Raw genomic sequence first — 14,539 nt, 5'->3', positions numbered from 1 at the left:
TAAATGGACTCTCCAGAGGCAGTATAGCTCGGAGTCCCAGATGGTAAACACAAGTAGATTAATCTTGCTGAATTTATAGCTAACTTGGGAAAGCCCCACAGGTATCTGAGTAGCCACTAAGGGAAACAGAATTTTGTACCAGTTGGCCTCTTGGTTTGATCTAGCAGTTACTATCTTATTTTTATTCTGTAGTATTCTGTAGTATTCTGTAGTAAAGAAGAATTCATCTGTTTCTTGCTAAAGCATTGAAATAGTATGTATAAGCATTCAAAAATATATTTTTAGTTTCCTTGCTCAATATTTTGCTTTTATGCAACTAATTGGGTTAAGGAAACAACAACACAAGGTTATTTTCTCCCTTGCATTCTTCCACAATAACTTTTCTGTTTGCATGCTATAAGAAAGCAGCAAAAAGCACATTCAGATTTAGCTATCTCTGTTAATGTGAGAAGCGGACTTCAATGATTTATTTATAGTACTTATAGTCATTACAAAATTAGGAAAACAATAGAATAAATAAAACAGTATAGTGATGCAGCAATTGGATTACAAACAATGCTGTACAAACAAAATAATACATGCAACAAACAATGCAATAAGCTACAACCTTATTCCATTCATGACAGAGTCCTGACCAATTCCATTAACTACAATATTATTACCTTCACAAAAACAGCTGTGAACATAAGAACATAAGAGAAGCCATGTTGGATCAGGCCAACGGCCCATCCAGTCCAACACTCTGTGTCACACAGCGGCCAAAAAAATTATATATACACACACTGTGGCTAATAGCCACTGATGGAGCTGTGGTGTTCCCTTGTGCTATTTTAGGAATAAACTAGAGGTTTTCCAAAAGTTAAAAGTGGATTCCCCCAACATGACTTTTATACTCTTTGACTGCAACTGTTGTGAACTAAGTTATCAAGGGCCACAGGAATCTGATTGAGATCAGAACTACAGAACAGGAGAACAAGGGGCTTCATCATTAGGGTTTGTAGAATCTTTCAGGATCAAGTGCCGTGTTCTACTGGAGAAAGTTTTCCTTCCAGACGTTTCGTTCTCAGCTGCGGAGAACAACCTCAGTGGCGTTGCAGCCGGAGCAGGCGCTCAGACGTTCTTGGCTGCTGTGCATTGAGTGCACACTCAATGCACAGCACCGTTGTGCACCACTCAGTGCACAGCAGCCAAGAAGGTCTGAGCGCCTGCTCCGGCTGCAACGCCACTGAGGATGTTCTCCACAGCTGAGAATGAAACGTCTGGAAGGAAAACTTTCTCCAGTAGAACACGGCACTTGATCCCGAAAGATTCTACAAACCCTAATGATGTTACCAGCCGTGAAAACCTGAAATCTTTGATAAGGGGCTTCATCCTTTACCCTGTGCTGGGTGCATGTCTAGTTTTTGCCAGCAAAAACTGAAGCTGTTTTCGGGTTGGGAAAATAGTACATGAGGAGTAGCCCCTTCCCCACTTGCTATGGTCCCAATCTAAATTAGGCTCCTGTGGTGCTTGGGAACTTAATCCCCAGCAACTGCTATTTGACTGTAAGAGTATGAGATCTGGGTTAAGGGAACCCAGTCTCCAGCTCAGGGGAAAACATGACCTCTTGTTTGGCCTTCAGGCTTTGACTTATTTTGCACTATCCTCTTATTCTTTCTGAGCTTCTCAACATATATTTTGATATCACTTTTATTCTGCAAAGTGACTTACTGCTAGGGAGGTTAGTAGTGCAATCCTAAACAGAGATATATCCATCTAAACCCAGGACTTTTTGTGAATGATGGATCTGCAGAGAAAGGGGGGAATTCGTGGAAATCAGCACAACCTTATATACCAGCATCTTAAAAAACAACCCTGTCTAAACCCATTGATTTCAATGGACTTAAAGGGTGTAACTCTGCTTATAATTGCTCTGTAACTTTCTGTTTTAGGTTGGCTATTGCCACGTCACAGGCTTGCTCGGTGCAGAAACCATGCAAGATGTAGGAAGTGATAAACAAAATCCAGTCTAGATTGCATTGTATATTTGATGACTTTAATATGCTGGCAGCACATATAGTATCATTTCCAGGATGCATTAGCCATTAAAACTATTTGTGAACCTCATTTGTAAACCTCATTCCATCTGATGATAGTGTACATTGAAACAGTTGGTATTGCCACAAATGTTGCTCTGGCTGGAAACCAGCAGAGAGGGCACTGTGCCACTAATAATAAAGCACAGTATGAAATACTGCAGTTGGATGAGTCAGGGTGTGAAGGGAATATATTCCAACAAAAATGAATCTATCCATGACCACTACTGGATGCAAATAATCTATACAGCACTCTTTAGATATTCTGTGCATTCACTATATGTGTTGAGAGAGAATAGCAGGATCATGCCTTGTGGTTCTGCCCCCAGTGTCCATGCATGTCTGCAGTAAGCCCTTTACATGTATACAAGTGTATGCACAGACTTCTCCATGTAATCATAAACCTTCCCCCCCCCCCCCACCCACCCCGGTCTCTAAATAAGACTTGCTGCAGATATTCTTTTGAATGTACGACTGTTGGAGGTGAGGCCAGCTGGTGATGTCTACTGGGTTCGATGTTAATTCATTGAACGTGCATACAGTCACCTGGCAAGGGTTTATAGTCCAATCACTGCACTTTTAAGTCAACTGTAAAAAAAAAAAAAAGAAGCAATTTTTTAAGATGTGTAATAATTTGGAATACTCTTTCTTACACATTTTTGATAAACTATTTGAAAATTTGAATTAGATTACAAATGTTAATGATCTGGAATGCTTTAAAAATACCTATAATGTTAATTAAATAAGAGGTTGGAACATGAAAGGATTTATGTATGTATGTGCGTGTGTGTGATTGAAAAAGTATAGCCAGTGAGCTTATTTTCCTGGAAGACTGTAGCTATTGTTGGATGAAACAATTAATTTTTTTTCAGATTAGTGTTTTTAAAATTTAAAAAAACCCTTTCAAGCAATTTCCAAAATTTTATTCCTTTAGACTATTTGTTTTTAAACATTTCCCTTTCTAACTTGGGCATCCTTTCCCCATGGATGTGAAAGCAGTCTGGCTGCAACATCTGTCATTTCATGTATTACCAGCATTGATTCTGGCTGGCTAATTGGGTTTCTCCTTCCTCTCTCACTACTCCATGTGTGTTCATCCCAAAGTTGCATGTTAGATGGAAGAGAACCACCATCCCAGAGAAGGAATATTTCCTTAGACTGAAGAATAAAGAGACAAACAGAGAAATGTGGTAAAATGCATTTGAGGTCCATCAGGCTAAAAGGGATATTGATATTTTCAGTAAAAATAACATCACTTGGTGAAATATAAACAAAATGTAACTTTTGGAATAAATAAAGGATGCCTTTAAAGGGACTAGGAGCAATGGACTAATTGTTTCTGAAAGAAGCAGAGATGTTGTTGAAGAGGTAGGACCAGGGCTTTTTTTGAGCAGGAACGCAGTTCTGGCTAGCTTGGCATCAGGGGGTGTGGCCTAATATGCAAATGAGCACTCTGCTGGGCTTTTTCTACAAAAGAGGCCCTGGATAGGACACAAACCAGAACACTGTAAAGGGAGACAGATGAGAAGTAATGGGATAAGTCTGAGAGACAGTGGCTTAATCCCCTCCAGTGGCAGATGACTGCAGCACTTCAGGCTACAAGGAGGTGGGGGTGGAAATTAACTGAATGCTCCTCAATTTAAAAAAAAACTCTGAACATCAAAAACTAGCAGTTTGGGGACTGAAATGCAGACACTTCTTTGTATGGAGGAGAATTTGTTCATGTGATTCCTCACCTGTTATCTAACATGGTATGGTCTGTACCAGATTTACTACCTTATCTACTATATGCAGAAATTACACTTTCCTGATGTGACTGGTGTGTCATAAATGCTCAGACCTATTCAGCTTGGAAGTTAGATATTGGTATCATTCCTACAAATGCAATTTTCTTTATAGCTAGTGGATCTGAAAACCAAGACTGTATATTATTTATCTTTTAGCAGTCCAGGACACATCTTGTATATGGCTTGTCATATACACAACAGACATTAGCAGAATGATTAGACAAGATCTTTCAAGTTTACAGAGGAATGAAATCGACAAGCTAGCAATATATTTGGAAAACAACAACATAGTACTTAGAATCATACTAATAAAGAAGAAGCACAAGTAACTAAGGTTACACACCTAAGCACCCTCCCTGTGAAATGTGCTGTACTGAATTTAGTTTCAGGAGAGTAGCTGTGTTGGTCTGCACTGGAAGATCTAGATTCAAGACCAGTAGCACCTTAACCAACAAGATGTTGGGGGCATAAGCTTTCGAGCATCAGAGCTTCCTTCAACAGATATATGGTCTCAATTGCTGTGTGTGTGTGGGGGGGAAAGTTGTATTAGGGATGCCAGCCTCCAGGTGGGACCTGGGGATCTGCTGGAATTACAGCTCATCTCCAGATGACAGAGATCAGATCCCCTGGAGAAAAAGGATGTTTTGGAGAGTGGAGTCTATAGCTTTATGTTCCACTGGCCTCCCCATTCCCAAATCTCCAGGAGTTTCCCAACCTGAATCTGGCTACCCTACCCCCACCATCCCTCGCTAGTGGCCGGGAGGGGGGAGAGGGGCTGGCAACCCTATTGCAAATTGCTGAGAAAGTGGATGTTATGTCACAAATATGTGGCTTCTGAAATGGAAACATCATGTATGAAGCAATTTGGGATGCTTCAAAGCTGAAAGGGGAAAAAAAGAAAATGGGTGAGGAATGTTGAATGTGAGGAAATAATGATCCTGAGAAAGTAGTTATGTCTGTCTGCTTATGAGGATTAGAAGACTGAACATATTTTTATTATAATTAGTTATCCTTTCACTGAACTTGGGGGAAGAAGAACAATATATTAGATACAAAGAACTGATAACACAATCAGGGATTCCCAAAATAGCTCACTTAAAGTTTCTAATACAGAATTATTGGGCAATATCAGTGTGCTGTAGCCATATTCTCTTGCCTGCTGTGTTAATTCTCTGGTTATTTAAGAGGAATTCAAATAACAATTGGTTGCATTTAGACCGTTTTTATGAAGAGATAGAGATTATGAAGAGATGTTTGCCTAATTGGTCCAGCCTTTCTGCTATACTGCAAACATGGATGCTCACCACACGAGACAACATAGTCAACAGAGACTAGAAGATCCTTAAAAAGGTTTTTCCAGCATTTTAAAAACTGGAAATAAAGTTTGCAGTACCTCTAGTCACAGTCCTCTCCTATGTGAACTATCACATTCATCGAGATACACTAATGACACCTTCTTCTGAATTCTGTCCTAGAGTCTTTTTGATAGTAAGTCAACAGTATGGAATTAGCTGACATCTAGCCTCTTGCCTCTTATCTTCAGAAAGCAGGCAAAATTATTTTTATTCTTCCAAGTCTTTGGAATTTATACTTAACCTGTAACTCAGCTGATGCTGCTATTTTAACTGATATTTGTATTTGTCTCTGTCTATCTGTCTATGGATCACTTGCTGTTGTAATAGTGTTTTAATATCATTGCTTTGTTTTTTAAAAAATTATAAACTGCTTAAAATTTTATTATTTCCGAACTGAATTGTTTTTAAATAATGTTAATTTTAATGTCTGTATACCTATTGTACTGTATTGTATACCTATATATGTTGTTAGCCGCCCTGAGCCTGCTTCGGCGGGGAGGGCGGGATATAAATAAAATTTTATTATTATATATATTATTATTTAAAAGCCTTGTCTCGCCCAGTTAGTATGGTTATTTGCATGATGCAAGATGGAACAGAGGTAAGAGCCACTGGATATCTACAACCTGTTTTCCTTGCTTTTAATTTCTGTTGGCTGATGAATCATTGTTGTTAATAATAGATACTGGAATTTCATCAGTTCGGCCACAAGCTCACTATGAAATACTAATAAAGAGCCAGCTTAAAATTCCAGTAACCTGTAAAATAACAGACAGGAACTGATTTCCTATTGGAATGGATTTATTTATGGAAGCACTCTACTCACATATCCAAGCACAGGCGCTGATGAACAATAAAAAGGCAATGTGATGATTTGGTCTGTTTTATATTTTCTTTTTTCTTAACTGGAACTAGTTGTAGTCAGAGAGATCTCTCTCTCTCTCGCTCTCGGCTTGACTTCGCGAACGAAGATTTAAGAAGGGTGCAGTAGTCCACGTCTGCTGCAGGCTCGCTGGTGGCTGACAAGACCAATGCGGGACAGGCAGATCTGGCCACAGTGGCTGCAGGGAAAAGTCTGATTTGGGGTTGGTGCTGTAGCAGTGCGATTCTTCCTCAATATCCTTTTGTCCTCAAGACCAGCTATGCGTGCATTCTCAAAGGAAGAGACAGCCTGGTGGATGGTGTGCCTCCATGCTTTGCGATCTGAGGCTAGGTCAGACCACTGGTGATGGTTGATGCGACAGGTGCCAAGGGATTTCTTCAAGGGGTCCTTGTACCTCTTCTTTGGTGCCCCTCTATTTCGATGGCCGGTGGAAAGTTCACCATACAGAGCAATCTTGGGAAGGCGGTGGTTTTCCATCCTAGAGATATGCCCTGCCCAGCGCAGCTGCGTCTTCAACAGCAGTGCCTCAATGATGGTAACCTCCGTCCTCTTGAGGACTTCAGTGTTGGTCACAAAGTCATTCCAGTGGATGTTAAGGATGGTGCGAAGGCAGCGCTGATGAAAACACTCAAGGAGTCGCAGGTGATGACAGTATAAAACCCACGATTCGGAGCCGTAGATGAATGTTGTCATCACAACCACTTTGTAAACATTGATCTTTGTGCCTTTTTTCAGATGCTTGTTGCTCCACACTCTTTTGTGCAGTCGGCCAAATGCACGGTTTGCCTTTGCCAGCCTGTTGTCAATCTCCTTGTCGATCTTGGCATCTGAGGAGATGATGCACCCCAGGTAGCTGAACTGCTGGACTGTCTTCAGAACTGATTCACCCACAGTGATGCAGGGAGGGTGATAATCTTCCTGGGGTGCAGGCTGGTGGAGAATTTCTGTCTTCTTCAGACTAACTTCTAGGCCGAATAGCTTGGCAGCCTCTGCAAAGCAGGACGTCATATGCTGCAGAGCTGATACCGAGTGGGAGACGAGTGCAGCATCATCAGCAAACAGTAGCTCTCGGATAAGTTTTTCCATTGTCTTGGAGTGAACCTTTAGTCGCCTCAGGTTGAACAGGCTGCCATCGGTGCGATAGCGGATGTAGACTCCATCTATATCACTCCAGAGAGATATTACTGTGTTAAATGGGCCATTCTTTCTCAGCCTCATTACTCCATTTGTAAAATGGTAGTACCTTACCTTATGGAATACTACTTATTCACCTTACAGCTTTATTGCAAAGATTTAGATATTGTATGTGAATGCAGATTTCCAGAGAGATAAGGAGGCCTTCCTGAAGGAACAATGCAAAGCAATAGAGAAAAATAACAGAATGGGAAGGACAAGAGATCTCTTCAAGAAGACTGGAGATATCAAGGGAACGTTTCATGCAAAGATGGCCATGATAAAGACAAAAATGGTAGGGATCTAACAGAAGCAGAAGAGATTAGGAAGAGATTGCAAGAATACACAGAAAATTTATACAAGAAGGATCTCAATGGGCTTGACAACAAAGGTAAAAGTAGCCATGGGATCCCAGATTTTAATCAGCATAAAGGAGGATGTCTAATCCTATTTCCATTGTGTCATTTTCCCAATGCAGATTGTCCTCCTGGAACTTTTTCTTGTTCCAAGAGTGTGAACATACAAGTACCGTGTTGTTTTTGTTCATGAGGGCAAGTAGCTTGCTTTTTTAGAGGAAGGGATCAGTTCTGCCAATAAGGTTTTGTGCAGGCTCTAATGCAGAGAAGATGAGCTTGAGATGCCCTGGGGCATCAGAACAAAGCAGAGATTTCAGTCCTCAGAACAACTTCCTAGGAGTAAGTCTCCATGAATAAAATCAGACTTACTTCTGAGTAGACTGCTCAAGATTGCTTTTGTGGTTGTGTTAGTGAGTGATGATGGTCTTTCCCCTGCTCTTTCTTTCCCTCTCATGTCCAAACCTGGTAAGCTATATTTTTAATGGCTCAGGAGAAGAAAGCTGACAGCGCCATCCTAAGTAGAGTCACAGTCTGCATCAACTGTGAAAGAGTATAATTCTGCTTAGGAAGAGCAGGAACACATAAGCAAAAGAAGGCATCTTTGCTATTCTATCCTATTCTATCCCATAATCAAACTGATTTAGGCTACATGGAGGGAAAGGAGAGACTGAAATTTAAAGAAGGCTCAGCTGAACATGCTGTCAGGTCTTGAGGGAACTGGCCTATCATTCTCCTACTGAAGTGATCCACTGTCAGGGGAAAAAACTAGTTTCCATTCAGGGATTCAGTATTCTGAATCTCTAAGCATTAATATTAGATTCCTTGCAAATATTTATACATTATATACCCTGTTCTGTAAAACATGAAAGAAAAGAAAATTTTAGTTCTAAGGCAAATCTGTATTTTTGTTTGTAGCTTTAAGAGATCAGTACGCAGTTTGACAGTTTATCTGTAGTGTCTGGTCTATGTGTATTTTTGCTTAGCCAGTTTTCAAGGAGAATGGCATGGACTTTGCCCCATGTAATTAAATAGTAAATCCTGCTGCAAATCAGTTCTTCCTAATTTTTATGATAGCTGCATCCTTGGTAACAGCAAGTCAGCCAGCGCACTTCATTCTTGCTTTTGGCAGTAGATCCAAAGGAGTGTCTGAAGAGTTTGTAAGTTATGAACCCTTAAAGGAAGTAACAAAGTGAGCTTGACCATATCGAATGCTGCAAAATCCTACAACAGGTTAGCTGCAACACAGAAATATGCTAGATTCTTACTTGAGAAGGTGTGCTTCAATGGAACTGCATTTGGTAATGCTAGCTGGCCCCTGTTACCCAGGTGACTGTATGATGACTCATGGCATTGCAATGAAAATAATGACACTTCCAGTTGCACATAGCATTGGGAGCTAGCCCCCACTCAGGCTTATGAGAATAGCAACAAGGTTAATAGCTGGATCATCACATTATATGCAACACCATATTGGAGGCCCCACACTAAATGAGCACTGGGAATACTTGCGTGGAAACAGTTTTCTTGGAATCCCTCTTCAGTAATTAATTTCAATGCTGCAAAACTTATCTAAACGTTTTCCCACACAGGAACCCAGGAATCAACGCCGTTCCTAAGTTGTAGTGAGTCAATTGCAGCCACTGCAGAGCAGTACCATAAATGGGATTTTTGAAAATTAAACAAGAAGGGACAGTTGGACATTTGTTTGGACTAAACAGACTTTCTTCTGACTTTCAGAAAATGATTTAAACATTTAATGTATCTTATTATCATTAAAATGTGTGTATATAATAGATCTGCAACAGTTATGCAGCATAAACATTATACTCAGCATTTAGTGGAAGGGAAATGCTACACACCCACATTTCTAATGTATCTCACCAGCTGAAGTAACTGGCAGTTACAAATTTTGACCTCCTCAGGACATCCCTCCACAATTGTTATTGTTTTTGATTTGATTTTAATTTAAAACATTAATCTACAGGCTGAATATTATCATTCACTGTCCAAATCAAAGATTTTCTTTGCAGGGACCACATGTATGATATGGTTTAAATGTAGCACAATGTCAGTGCATATGATGTCACAACAAGCATGTGTTCATTGAGTTTTCTATTTATAAATGCAGTACTCCCTCTATTTTAAAAAATCTGCAGTTACAGTCCTGTCTCTTCTTTTTAACTGATCGGCAAAGGTGAGAAATTCCCTCATCAGAGATGTTAAGCTCTTATTACTTTTTTTAATGTATAAAAAAAGCTTCCATTTTGGTGCACTGCAGTACAGACTTTGGTTTAACTGACTGAATTGATATTCTGAGCAGCAAGTAAGCAAGGATGACAGAGCATCTGTACAGCTACTCCTATTAGGGCTTAGGGAGGTAGCAGTTGCTTGCTCTGTCCAAGATGTAGCTGGGTCACGAAGCACTGCTGTCAATAAGAAACTTCAGACTTGGATTGTAGTAATATTTTTCATGCTTAAAGACAGAAGCTTCTTGTATTTACTTATTTCAAAACTTGTTTCTTTCTTTAATTCTGAACGTAGGGGTGTCAGGAAGCCTAAAACTACCTGAAATACTACTTATATAAAAAATTCAAAAGACTTAATGTTGCCCACAGTTGAAGCATTCACTCATTTTATCTATGGATCGAAAATAAAATATTTGCATGTTGTAATGGTATTGGGATGTGACTTACTAAAAAGTTTAGTATGTCTATAACATAATATGACATGGTTTAAATTCAAGTTGACATAAAGGAATTATCACCTTTCTACTCTCCCAGTTTTAAATAAAAGTTCCCTAGACAAGTAGAAGTTTGATCAATACCAGATAGCATTTGAAATACTTGTATAGAAATGCATTGTGGCAAGCAAGTCAAACATAACTAATAACTTACCATAAAATAAGTGTCCGATTAATATTTGAAATACTGTGTTTTGATGACATGTGCAATAAGTATGAGATATTTTACAAAATATGTATGACTTTGCTGGTAGAATAAAGTAATAAGCAGAAATGTTCTGGCTGTAAATCCTTTTCTGGTAGATCATTTCACTATGGATGGTGTGAAAGGCACTTACAGCTAAACAACATAGACAGAATCATGCAGTATTTGTCTCATAAAATGGGAACATAATGCATCTGTCTGAATGAGTGCACACATGCACACACAAATCGTGAGATGTATTTTGTTATAAAATGTTGTTTTTGTAAATTAGATATGTCCTATCTTTTAGCAAAATGAGGTGACAGCTGAAACTAAAAGAAAATGGAAAGAAATCTGCTTAATGCACAATGCAGATTCACAGTAAAGACTAAGATTAAGAGCCTCTGCAGTTTAGGTATCACTTCTGTAGAGATGCAGTACTGAATTGGCTTCTCCCCTTCACTCACTCTTCCCTCCCACCTTCCTTCCCATCCGCTCCATCAACACACTTCCCCCCCCCCCTCGAATGATAGTGATAGAACTTGACAGTCCTTGTCCTTGAAGGTTTCTCCCATAAGTGGCATATTCCTGGTAGTTTGCCATCTTCCGTTTTTGTCATTATCCCAAGGGAAGTATTAAAACCACAAACAACAACATGGTGGTTCAGTCCATTTTCTTCGCCAGAGAAAGCCTTTCTTCCCGTGCCACAGTCGCTGTTTTTTTTCCTCCTCCGGCTCTCTGCGATGGCAAGCCATAAACATTCTCTCGGCTGGCTCTCTCTCCTTTAGCAAGATGCTCGGTCGGAAATATCTGCTCCTTCCCCCCACCTGCTCGGTCTGGATGGTACAGTCTGCAGAGGGACTCCTGTAATGTAGCTCAGTTTATCAATCCCTTACAGATGCCGAACAGTGATTACTCCGGTGTGGTAATTGAAATAATTTTGGATTTGTGATGATATCTTAGTCAAGTAAGTAGCTGCATTTAAAGCATGAAAATGTATAGAGACAGAGATAGTTAAAGAGAACATTTCCCCTTTTTCCTATTTTTGAGATTGTTTATTTGGCAATTTGCATCCCATAAAGGCAGAAACTGATGAGAAAATGGTGTGGGGATTTGGAGGACTGAGGGATGCATTATCTTTTAGTTCATGTGTCTAGGGCAGGGTAATGCAACTTCCATGTAATATTTTTTAGAGGAAGAAACTATACCACTTAAAGGTTGCTATTGCAATCTGAGGCAAACTACTGAGATTTTTAGAAACTGATGGGTTGCAGTGCTCTCCATTTGAAAGTCAAAGTAGTAATGGTTTTGTGTAAACTAGATTTTATGTTTGGTTGTGAGAAAATGTAGGTGATAGTGCTTTAAAAATTGCTATTGTTAAATCAAATTTAGAGTTTCTTTTTTTTAAGTATGTACACCCTGCAAAAGGGATGTTGCAAATATCTATATAGAATTTTCCAGTATAAGTTTGAGCTTTAGGTTATGTCAACTATATATTGCATAAAGATTTTATTAAGATTTTATTGCATAGACATTTTATTAAGAAATAAACCTGGATTAATTTATTACGAATTTACTGGCTAGTTTCAAAGTCAGGACAATGCTGACTTATAAAATTGTTGCATCTTTGTGAGTTACAATGCACTGCTGTGCTTTTTTTTTTAAAGTATATCATAATGGTTCCTGTATAAAACTATTTTCTAAAGTATCATGAAATAGTTCCTACTATTGTAAATCAACTGGAAGTTGCCAAGTAAAATGTGCTGGAGAATGCTTCATGATAAAAGCTTTTTGTGTTTCCTACACAATTTATTGATTTAACAAACATCACCAGGCAGAGGAGGTTTTTCCCATTATGTAAAAAGAACCTAGCCATTTGATCTCTGGTTCAAGAAGTGACACATCATCTGTCTGATGAGAGCAGTCAGTGACTCTTTCTGATGTTCTGACTTTTAAGTTTGTCCTGTGCAAACTTAGCCAGTTGCTTTTACATTGCACATTGCAATGGGACTTAATAGGATGATTACTTTATGTGGTCTTGAAATCTCTGAAGAGCTAGCATCTGATGCTTAGTATTTCACCTTCTAGAAAAGATAGGCTAATGAAGCTGAGCCCCCCCCCCAATTAAACATTATTTTATAATAGAACTGGATTTTTTTCATGTATAGTAGGCACATGCATGAATTAAAAGCTGTATTACAGCAAAAGCTTATCATAAATTTGACCTTTTGATTACATGCCCTTACTTATGATATTAAAGGCTAAAGTCGGCATTATAGTGATTAGGATACTGAACAAACCAGAGGTGGTTATATGTGTAACACTGTGCCTTTCCTTCCAAAAAAGATTTATGTGGTAGTCAATACGTGTAAGATAAAAGACTGTATAATCTAATAGTGGCCATTCTGCTTCTAATGAACAGAGAGGTTATACATATCCTTTGGAATACCCACATTTCTATGTTGCATGTGTTCCTGGAGCCAGTATTTCATTCGTAAAAAGACATCCGTATACATGATTGTTACCTCACCCACCTTGCTTACAAATACTTGGGTATCCAGCTGGTCTTTGATCACATTCAGTTTTCACTTTGTTCACATCCCTCTCATTTTGGTCTGAATGGCTACCTGCAAAGAAAGTGGTGCAGCTTTGCCCTGAAGTGCTGCTAAAACAAATAGGGTTTGCAAATAGCACAAAAACCTCAGGGTTCAGGGAGGTTATTCATAGTAATGCAGCATCATTATATTTTTCTTTGTGCTTGTATTCCTGTGGAGAATTGATGTTGACCCAGCGCATCACAGTTAAATATATTTACATTTCCACAAGAGAGGGAGGGGGAGGGAGTCAGTTCCCCCTTCTGCATGAATAGAAAATAGTTGGCATCTTCTGTAGTTTATGTGTATGTATGTACCGTATATTATAGAATATGTTTGATGCATGAATATTAGTGCACTGTTTGAATGTGGTTTCATCCCCCCCCCCATTAAAGTTAGGAAAGGATTGATAAGATATAGCACACTGGTGTTTATAAGAGCATTTGTTGTTGGGGGGGGGGCCATTTTAGTACTGCATTTGTCCCAAATTCAACACATCTCTAGAAAAATGTTTAGAAATATTATTTTCCCTCCAAGTTATGTATAAAACATTTTTTTGAAATTTAAATATATGCAATATTATACTGCCAAATTATGGCAGGATTTACTTCTCCCCAAAGATCCTCTCCAATTGTTAGTACCTCTTTTGATATTTTTCCTACCAAAACCTGATAAAACATCTACCTCGTTCGCCTTTAGCTTTGTCTTTATGTTTGTAATTGTAAGTGGTTCTTAACCTGGGAATGGATATAATTATTTCGAAGTCTGATGGGACGTTACTTAGAAGATGCGACCTTGCAAGTACATTCCAACCTTGGTATAAGGATCATTTCACTGCAGTAAAAACCCAGGACCTGACATTTGTATATTGAGTAAAATGGGACAGAGATATCCTTTGCTAAATCTCAATACATTTCGCCATACCTAGCCTTGCTAGAGGTAACAACAGATTAACCCTACCATGGTACCTTGCAGTGAAAGTTGCATAATCTCGGTTTTTATCTTTAACTGGCAAGGAATGCCTATTTAAACTATGGATGGAGGCTTCTCAGATTCTCTTTTAAGAACAGGCAAACATGTTAATTACAGCTGTATCTTGATTGCTAAGGCACTGAAAAGAAAAAGCAGACTGAAAATGACTACTTCCAAAACTCATTTATTTTCAATCCTTTTATGGAAGAAAAAAAAAAATCCTAGGGAAAACTTCAGAAAACTAATGCTGTAATCCTGTGATAGTAACAATGGGAGTAAATCTCATGGAACTCAGTGGGTCTTACTTGATATTGGGTTGCATGAGTTTAGTTCTCTGAAAGTAAGCCCTGTTGAATTTAGGGGAAATTACTTTTGAGTAAAACATGGACAGGGACAGGCAGCAATTATTTTAGAAAGATG

General features: G+C 38.9%; 1 protein-coding gene across 20 annotated transcripts in view; it reads left to right on the top strand.

Annotated features, from left to right (window-relative positions):
* ATP2B2 (ATPase plasma membrane Ca2+ transporting 2) overlaps positions 1–14,539 on the top strand; it is an 895,196-nt gene that overhangs the window by 376,203 nt on the left and 504,454 nt on the right. For 9 of the 20 annotated variants that reach the window (XM_060239910.1, XM_060239908.1, XM_060239904.1 and 6 more), the window contains exon 1: positions 11,136–11,520. The exons of 1 other annotated variant lie outside the window; for it this stretch is intronic. The gene's annotated coding sequence lies outside the window, so the exon portion shown is untranslated. Of the gene's footprint in view, positions 1–11,134; positions 11,521–14,539 lie in introns of those variants that run through there. 10 more of the 20 variants (XR_009555447.1, XM_060239921.1, XM_060239911.1 and 7 more) reach the window with 2 other exon arrangements.

This window comes from Heteronotia binoei, chromosome 5, assembly GCF_032191835.1.
Source record: "Heteronotia binoei isolate CCM8104 ecotype False Entrance Well chromosome 5, APGP_CSIRO_Hbin_v1, whole genome shotgun sequence".
In the NCBI taxonomy this organism is placed as follows: domain Eukaryota; kingdom Metazoa; phylum Chordata; class Lepidosauria; order Squamata; family Gekkonidae; genus Heteronotia; species Heteronotia binoei.
The sequence above is the reverse complement of the archived record's forward strand: the minus strand, read 5'-3'. Positions and strand labels throughout refer to the sequence as shown.